This window comes from Panthera uncia (genome assembly GCF_023721935.1).
Source record: "Panthera uncia isolate 11264 chromosome C1 unlocalized genomic scaffold, Puncia_PCG_1.0 HiC_scaffold_4, whole genome shotgun sequence".
Lineage (NCBI taxonomy): Eukaryota > Metazoa > Chordata > Mammalia > Carnivora > Felidae > Panthera > Panthera uncia.
The window spans coordinates 68,322,188-68,331,543 of NW_026057585.1; positions in this window are offsets into that span (position 1 = coordinate 68,322,188).

Sequence of the window (9,356 nt, forward strand, 5' to 3'; positions counted from 1 at the left end):
GCATCATTTGGACTCTTGGGATCCACTGTGATCCCCAGATTACTTTTGCTAGTGTTGTTATGGGGAGACAGCATCATAGATGTTAAGAATTAGGTGTAAATTAGAATCCCAGGTCTGCCTTTGGACAAGTTACCCAACTTCTCTGAGTCTTTGTATTCTCATCTGTAAATTAAAAAAAAAAAAAAAAGTCTTATCTCAAAAGAAAAGGATTAAATGAGATAGCATATGTAGAGTGTTTAGCTCTATGCTTCACACATAATAAAAGTGCAGCAAAATCATAGCTGCTAGATTAAATACTTCATTTTTTCAAGGCAGACATCTCCACATGGAGGAGGTGGGATCTTCCACTTTTAGAACACAGATCTACTTCTAGAATATGGACCTACTTCTAAACACAAGTTTCTATTGTGCTATTTTTCCTGCACTATGTTTTCATTTCAAGAAATTCTTTTCTATGAATATAAAGAGACTTGAGCAATAGTTATCAGGTCAGAGAGCATGGCAGTAGGAATTTGGGGCTCTCAAGGCTGGATTCACAAACTGGCTGGTAGGAGCCAGGAGGGGAAGACTGGGTTAAGCCCAGACCAAAGTATACAGGTTGGAATGAGCACTATTTATCTGTCCTGATGATCAGTGCCCATACCTAGGACAGGGGAGAGAGTGGTAGGGGCAGGCAAATAAATCTAGCACCTAGGAGCTGACATCTGGGTCAGGAGCCAGTTGACACTTGGAGTTTCAGGCCAAGGTGTGGGGCCTGCCTGATTATTTGTAGATGGCTTATCGGAGACCAAATTCTTCCAGATTATAGAACTCTGCTTACTTAGCTCATTAGATTTAACAGTTTGACAGCTTTTAAGAGGCCTAAAGCGTATAATTTTCCCACCTGGTTGGGCATCAAAAACACCTAAAGAACTTGTCAAAGATGTTGATTCTTGGGCCCCACCACTAAAATATGGATTCTTTTGGTCTGAGGTGAGGCCTGGGAAACTATTTAAAAAATAAATCTCCAGGTAAGTTTACAGTTCAGCCTGGTTTGGGAACCCCTGCAATAAAGTAGTGATTATACACCTGAAAGAAAGGGCCCCAGACCAGGCAACATGACTTTCCCAATGTCACACAGGGTGTTGGTAGCAACATTCCTTCTATCTCTTTGTAGCAAATTTTCTCTGCACCTTGGTGCCAGGCAACCCAACTGTAACTATCTGAAAAACAATGGTTGGACTTATTGTCTGCTTCTAGGAAAGATTTCTGGGGTGAGACTGGCTATTCCTAGCAAGTCCCAGGGAAGGACTTTGAAGGACAACAGAGGAAAGCAGAGGCCTTCCCAGACTCTTGGAGTCCAGATGGCTTCCTTGTATGATTTTGAGAGCTGAGATTTCCCCAGCTTGTGACCCCTGGAGCCAAATACTGGATTATCTGTTGCGCTGGATTATCTGTGCCTGGACCCTGCAGCTGTACAGAGAATTGTGTGTTGCCTGTGTAGGCTGAAGCTCTCTATCCATCCTGTGCATATTTGCTCTTGCCTGTGGTGAGGGAGCAGAGGGGGATGATGTATGGTAGCTGGGCAGGCATGGGGGATGGATGAGAACTCAGCTACAGAGCTTGCTGGGGGACTCACACCCCATTGGAGCTGGGATTGATTGGCTGGAACTTTCTCGCCCTTCTCAGTTTGTCTCAGAGCCAGCAGCCTGCACTGTGTCCTCTGGGCACCCCTGTGGAGAGGGGATTGCTTTCAAGGTCACGGAAGCTCTGGGTATCTCAGTGGTGGTCTACCATATACCTTCTTCCCAGAGGCAGAGACCCTCCACTCAAGTGACCCTCAGATAGCCTTCTTTTCCTGAACCCCTTCTCTCTGTATCTTGTCTCCTTTTTGTGTCTTTCTCTTTTTTCCCCTTCTACCTGCAGCTCACCTTAATGACTTTCTCTCCTGGGTGCTATATCTGTAGAATGTTTGGAATATGACCTGTGCCGGCAGATTTTGCAAGGGTCTCAAAAGAGTGAGTGAGAAATCTAAGGTGGTGTCAAGGTTACTGAGGATGGTGGGTGAACTTAATGCTGTTAATACTCTAACATGGATCCAGGCACAAATGTCTGTGCTATCATCTACTTTCCCAGGAGACCGTTTTTAGAAAAGTGTCTAGCTCCCTTCCAAGCCAATTTGTTCTCTCCCTGATTTACCAGTGGGTCATATGAGGTAGCTCATAAACAGTACATGTGCTAAACACTCATGTGTGGGACGGGGTAGACCCATGACTGGAGTTAGGAGGCTGGGTCCCAGCTCCACCATTTTCAGGCTGTGGCTCTTGGCCAAGTCATTTCGAAAACCTTTTGGAGCCAATGCTTGCCTCCCAGGTTTGTCACAGGACTCAAAAACGACCAGAGAGGTGAAAGCACTTTGTAAACCAAAAAGTTCCTTACAACTGTCAGTTGTTGCTACAGGGTTCCAAGGAGAGAGTAACATAAGAAACAGCCCACTTTTCAGGGTTTACTGTCCAAAGGGGAAGACAATCTCCTGGGCTTCACCAGGAAGTCCTGAGAACTTTCTGCAAAGCACTAAGAACTTTCTGTGCCAAGGGCTCCCCCGTGAGGAGGATTGGTTCCAGGCAGCTGGTGTGATGAAAGAAGACTCCCTGGAAGAGGAGAGCGAACTCTTATCTCCCTTAGCCTGGGGCAAAGCTGCACTCCTTAAGCTGTTTCTTGAAAGAAACCCTAAATGCAGCCCCGTGGGGAGCTGGGTAACAACTGTGGAAGTCACGGGCTGTACTTGCTGTGGAATTCAGACTCCACAGGGTGCAGTGTGAGTCCTAGAAGCAGGGCCCCACCCACTGCCTGAACAGCTGCTTTCTGGCTGGGAGGAGCAGTTTTCCCACCTCCAGGAAATGAAGCTAAGATGGGACCTAGTGGTCCTCCCAGAGAGAGCTGTAGGGCAGAGCGTGGGGTGTCATCCTAACATGCCCACTGCCTTCTTCCCCCTGAGCATAACCTCTTTCTCTCTTGCCCACTCCTTCTTCTCTCCCTCTGGAGGGAAGGACAATTCACAGCTCTAGAAAGACAAACCTGTCTCCCTCCCAGGGCTGATGAGAGGAAGAAATGAGAAAATGCATCTCAAGCACAGGTATATAAAAAGCTCACTGAATGGCTTTTTTGTCATTATTTATCTTTGGGCCCATCCCCTTCACTCCCTGTGCCTCATGTTTCCCATTTACTCTGAGGAAGTTAGACCAAGTGATGATAGTCAAGGACTTTCCCCTTTAAGAGCAGATCTCTTTCGGTTGCATGTAATGATCTTCTGTAGCCTCAGGTTTTTGTTTTCCTTTTTGTTTTAAGTAAGCTCCGTGCCCAGAGTAAGGCTTGAACTCACACACCGGAAATCAAGAGTCCCATGCACTACTGACTGAACCAGCCAGGCACCTTAGTGTAGCCTCAGTTTTATGAGCTGTGAAATGGGACACCTGGACCGGGTAGAAAATCCTCACAAGACTGAGGCTTTTGTCAGCACCCACACAGCAAGGGCAAATACAGCGTGTCTGCCAAATGCAGTGCCTGACATCCAATGAGTCCTCAGTAAATACTATGGAATGAATGAATAAATGAACAAATGAATGCAGTGGGTATACTGTTTTCACTCCACCATGCTGTCTCTGTAAGACGTTTACACTAATTTACTACTATCATTACTAGAAGGGCCTCCAGCTTGACTCTGCCCCACAAGTAAAACAGGGAACAGGAAGCGGTTGTCTTAGTCTGTCCAGGCTGCTGTAACAGAATGCCATAGACTGGTTGGCTTAAAAACAACAGAAAGTTATTTTTCACAGTTCTGGAGGCTGGGAAGCCCAAAGTCAAGGCATTCACAGCTTCAGAGTCTTGTGAGGACCTGCTTCCTGGATCACAGATGGCCATCTTTTTGCTGTGTCCTCACATGGGAGAAGAGGCAAGGGTATTCTCTGGGGTCTCTTTTGCAAGGACACTAATCTCATTCCTGAGGGACTCTCCCCTCATATCGTCCTCACCTCCCAAAGGCCCCACCTCCAAATACCATCACACTGGTGATTAGGTTTCAACATATGAATTTGACGGGGTGATATAAGCATTCAATCTGTAGCACAGGTTCTCAAACCTTAGTCTTCTGAATAAATATCCCTGGGTAGCTTGCTAAATAGCAGATTCCTGGCCCCACCCCAGAGATACTGAAACAGAATCTCTATGAGAGAGGCCTAGAAATCTGCCCTTGTGTGGTTCCTTTTTAAAACTTATTGTTAATAAGTTTACTCAATTATTGTTAATAAGTAAATACTTATTATTTAAATAAGTAATAATTATTGTGTAATTTAATTGTTGATAAGTTTACCTATTTCTGTTTATAAGTTTTGGGGTGCCTGGCTGGCTCATTCAGTTGAGTAGTTGAGCATCTGACTATGTTGGCTCAGGTCATGATCCCAAGGTTGTGGGATGCAGCCCAGCATCAGGCTGCATGCTGGGCATAGAGCCTGCTTAAGAGTCTCTCTCTCTCCCTCTGCTCCTATCCCCCGACTCATGCACTCTCTTTCTCTCTCTAAAATTAAAAAAAAAAAAAAATTAAATATATTGCCATTAATAATTTTCAACTTACTGTTGAAATATTAAAATGTATACAAAAGTACAGCCAATAGTATAACAAACCCCAAGTCCCTATGACTCAGCATAAAAAATTTTTAACACATGACAATCTGGTTTCATAGCTACCCTCACCTACTTTCCCTCCAAATCCTAGACATCAGATTGTTTCATCCTTACATTCTTTTGTTTATATTTCTAAAAGACAAGTACTTACCAAAAAAATCCTAAAATAACAATAATTCCGTAATACTATCAAAAGTAAGTCATTCAAATTTCCTAATTATTTCATAAATATTTTTACAGTTGATTTGTTCAAATCAGGATCCAAAGATCCACAACTTGCAACTGATATGTCTTTTAGTCAGTGTTTAAAAAAATATTTTTTTAATAATCTTGGACTCACATGGAAGTTGCAAAAATGACACAGAGCTCCTGTGTACCCTTTCCCCGGCTTCCCTCAGTGCATTTAGTAATGATCACAACCAGGAAACTGACATTTAAAACTACAAACTTTATTTGGATTTCACCAAATATACTCATTTTTCTTTTTTTTTTTCTTTTTTTGAGAGAGAGGAGGGGCAGAGGGAAAGAGAGAATCTTAAGCAGAGGCATAAGAGCATAGAGCCCATGCACAGCCGGATGCAGGGCTCGAACTCATGAACTGTGAGGTCATAACATGAAGCCAATGTCAAGAGTCAGACACTTAACTGACTGAGACACCCAGACATCCCCAAATGCACTCATTTTTCATTTTTTTCTTTTGTATATAGTTCTGTGAATTTTTATAACATGTATAGGTTTGTGGAACCACAATTAAGACACAGACCTGTGACCCAGAGAAAGTCCCATATGCTATGTCTTTATAGTCACACTCTCCTCCCCACCTCTAACTCCTGGCAACCACTGATCTATCATGAGTAGAGTGGGACAGAACTTCCTATGCAGGCTTTGTAGCAGGCTCTATGGAAGGCTGAGCCTGGGACACTGGTGAACCTGCCCCTGCCCCGGCCCAACACACACACACACACACACACACACACACACACACACATATACTGTCACCTCCGCTGGGAACTAACCCAAGTGGTTGGAGGGTATGCACCTAGGGGAGGGGGCAATGCCCACCAGGGCCAAGTTGGGGGTCAGGTCAGAGGGCTGTGAAATTGTCCTAAGGCCCATATGCACACAACTATACCTCTCACTCCAAGGGTGGGTGGGGAGCCTGGAGGGAGGAGCACCTTGGAGCACAACCAGGCTGTGTGACTGGACAGTTCTGGGTGTTTCATACTGCCTGGGTCTCTGCCCCTGCATTCCAGGACCACAAGGACAAGAGCAAACCCTCTTCTACACAAAAGCCTGCCGGATGCTTGAAGGCAGCACCCCCCGCCCCAAAAGACTGGCTTTCTGCAGTTTACAAAGATTATTGCATCTGACCCTCACAGCTCTTGTTTTGTTGTTTCTATTTTACAGAAGGGGAAATCAACTCAGAAAGAATAAATGCATTGTCCAAAGTCACACAGAATTTTAATGTAAATCCTTTTCTACCTTGTCTTCCCCTGTCACATTCCCTTGAAACTTATCTTCCTCAAGCTAAAGGAAATCTAAACTCAATTCCTCTTAACTGCCATGACAGTATCCTTCACTTTCTTCTCCAAGTGCCAGGATGGACGACTCAGGATGACAGAGCCTGCCTTCTGGGCAGGGAGGGGCAGAAGCTGAAATAGAAATTTTTCCTTTGGAGAATGAGGGGAAGGTGGGCCCCATCTGGCTATAGGCCAGATACCTGGTGGGGAGAGCTGGAGAGTACCGTCACCCATTCTGGGGGGAGTGTGGAAATGAGGGGGTGCTTTCTATAGGAGGGGCTGTGGAGTCCCCAGGGAAAGGTCACTCTGTATCAGCAGAGTCACTGGGTACAGGCCTACAGGCCTATGGGGAGGGGGGGCAGGCAGGAGCAGGAAGTTGGTCCTGATAAGGGATTTGAAATGGTGTGGGTGGAAGATACTCTTGTGGCACAAATGGGGAAGTAGACTTTCCCAGACACACACACAGAGGAGCAGAGACTTCCACAGATACACAGGTACCCAGGTCTGGACACAACATGGCTGCCACTTGGAGCTCTCATAGAGGAGTCGTGTGCCCAGGCTGTGCAGTAGAAGAGGGTACATCCTCAACTGGATCCTTGATGGCTCCCACCAAGCTTCAGAGACAAGGCCTTATTTGAGCCACAAACACTCAGGACACAGTGGGATGGACCAGTGTCTGTCCCATAGGGTTACAACATGCCATCAGAGAGGGTAGGAGCAACCCAAGGTCACACAGCTAGTGTGTGTAAAGCCTCGACCTTGTTCTCCAAGGTCTGGGTCTGGAAGAACACAGTCTCTCTAGCCCAGACTGAGAGCCATAAGGAGATACAGGTGTTTGAGGAACCTGGGTTATCTCTGGCTTCTCCCAACCCTTCCACCTGCCAGCCTGTCAGTTTGTATTGAGGCAGATGCCAGGGAGCCCTGTGGATGAGCTGGGAACTTTTGAAGTTCCTTCAGAATGGATCATTTATATTTCCCACAACATACGATTCTGTGCTTTTCACTCTTTACCAGGCAAACTCCTGCCCATCCTATAAAACTCAGCTCAGAGGTACAACAAATAACCATGTAGAAAACCACAGAGGGAGTCACATCACATTCCAAAGAATCTTACAGACCATGATCTCCAACCACAATGCAATATAATTAGAAGTCAACAAGAAAAATATAAACCTCCCATAGGCTGAGAAACTAAAATCGTACTTCTAAATCATCCATGAGTTAAAGAGGAAATGACAATGAAATTTCAAAATATTTAGAACTGAATGATAAGGAAAGCACAAGCGGTTTCTATTTCCTCTGTGGAGTCACAGTCCCTGGGCCCATGTGCCAAGCATTTAACTTCTATTGCCTCTCCAGCCACACTCTGCATCCTCCTTCCTCCAGCTTTAGGCCCTGGAAGGCCCACCTCAATGGGCTGTATAGAGGTTCCCTTGTCCAGGCTTTGGGTAGGATTTTCCCCCAGACCTTTGCACTATGATTGCTCTGAGCTGGGTATGTCCATCGAGCTTAGGCCACAGCTCCAGTCAGTAGCCCCCTCCTCATATTTCCCACTTTTACCACTCCCTCCTAGCACCCCTGCAGCTTGGGGGTGACAGCTTCAGCCTAGGGTAGATAGCAAAGGGCTGCTCTTGCTAGCCCTTCAGTGATAATGCCATCCCTGTGGTTTCCCTACACATTAACTACACCTCTAAATAGTGCCTCCTTTAAACTCTCCTTAAAGTGCCCAATTTGAGTGTTCCATGTGCTTCCTGCAGATAACCGCGCTCTTACAAAGGGCTTGCCATCAGTCCATAACCATGTTCTCACTTCTGGATGACTGAGCTCTGGCCTTGTGTTAGCTCTGAGTGTTGGACCTACTGCTGACTTGTAAGCACCTGAGGTCAGCCACTGGGTCAGCTTCATCACCTGATCCCAGGCTCTCAGTGCACAGTCGTGCTCAGTAAAGGTATTGATTAGGATATCAAACAAATGAAGGACTAGATTAGAATTCCTTCTGCATACGCTAGAGCATGTGATTGTTTGCTTATAGGGGATTTGGGGAAGAGTGAAGACTCAGACATCATATAAAAAAAAAAAAAGAACTTTAGACTGGGCAAAAATAAGTGCTTCACAAAAGAATGAATCCTCAGTTCTAGGAGCTGGGATTCTTAAGGATCCAGTCTGTTCTCATGCCATCAAGCAAGCAGAAGATCCAGACACAAGAGGAACCCAGTGATCTGTGCAATGGTAAATGCCTACCTCCTGCTGCCAGCTCCCCCTACCCCACACCTGCTCATCTTCTGCACCCCTCCAGAGTGACTTCTGTAGCCCGTATCTCTGCCTTGGCCCTCCCACCCTAGAAGGCCTCCAACCTTCCCTTCCATCCCAGGAGAGTCAGCCAACTGGTCTCTGGGCCTGGGGACCACGGCCCAAGTCCCCAAGTCCGCCCAAGTCGTGGTATGGGATATCTGCCTGCCCTCAGGGGAGGAACCTAAGCTGAAAAGTAGAGAGAGCAGATCAGGTCTTAAAGGTTTGGATTTGGTTGGAAGAAATGAGGTAAAGAAGATACTTCAAACTGGGAAGAGCTGGAACAAAGGTCTTGTGGGGGAAATGGGGTGACTTTGAGGAGTGAGGAGAATCTGCCCAGCCTGAGCAAAGCTTCCAGGCATGATCGCGGGGGGCGGGGGGAAGGGGCGGTGTAAGCCTGTCATCTGAGCATTGTCCTTTCAGTGCTGGGTGAGGGACTCAGCTTGTGTTTACCAAAGCATTTATTCACTCAGCAAATGGGCATTAAGTGCCAGCTATGTGCCAGGCACCATGCCAGGAACCGAGGGTATGAGAGCGGATAGGGCAGACCCGATCCTGATTGAGCTCAGGGACAGTGGAACACAGGAAACCACCATTACCTAGCAGCTCCTTGTTTCTGCTCCACACACAAGCTGGGCCTGTCCCCATTTTACAGTTGAGGAAGCGGAGGCTGCCTCTGTGGCAGAAGTCCAAGGGGACTCGGCCAGGGCCAGCTGCTCAGTCCGTCCTTTGCCCAGCGGGAAGCTGGGAGCACGATTCGGACTTCCCGGAAAGGCGGGCGTGCGTCTGTGCACTGGGAGGGGGTCCCCTTTCCCCGCCCCTTCCCCGCCCGGCGGCCGCGGCGCTTCGGGCCGGGAGGGCTGGGGCGGAGCTGGCGTCGCCGCGGGG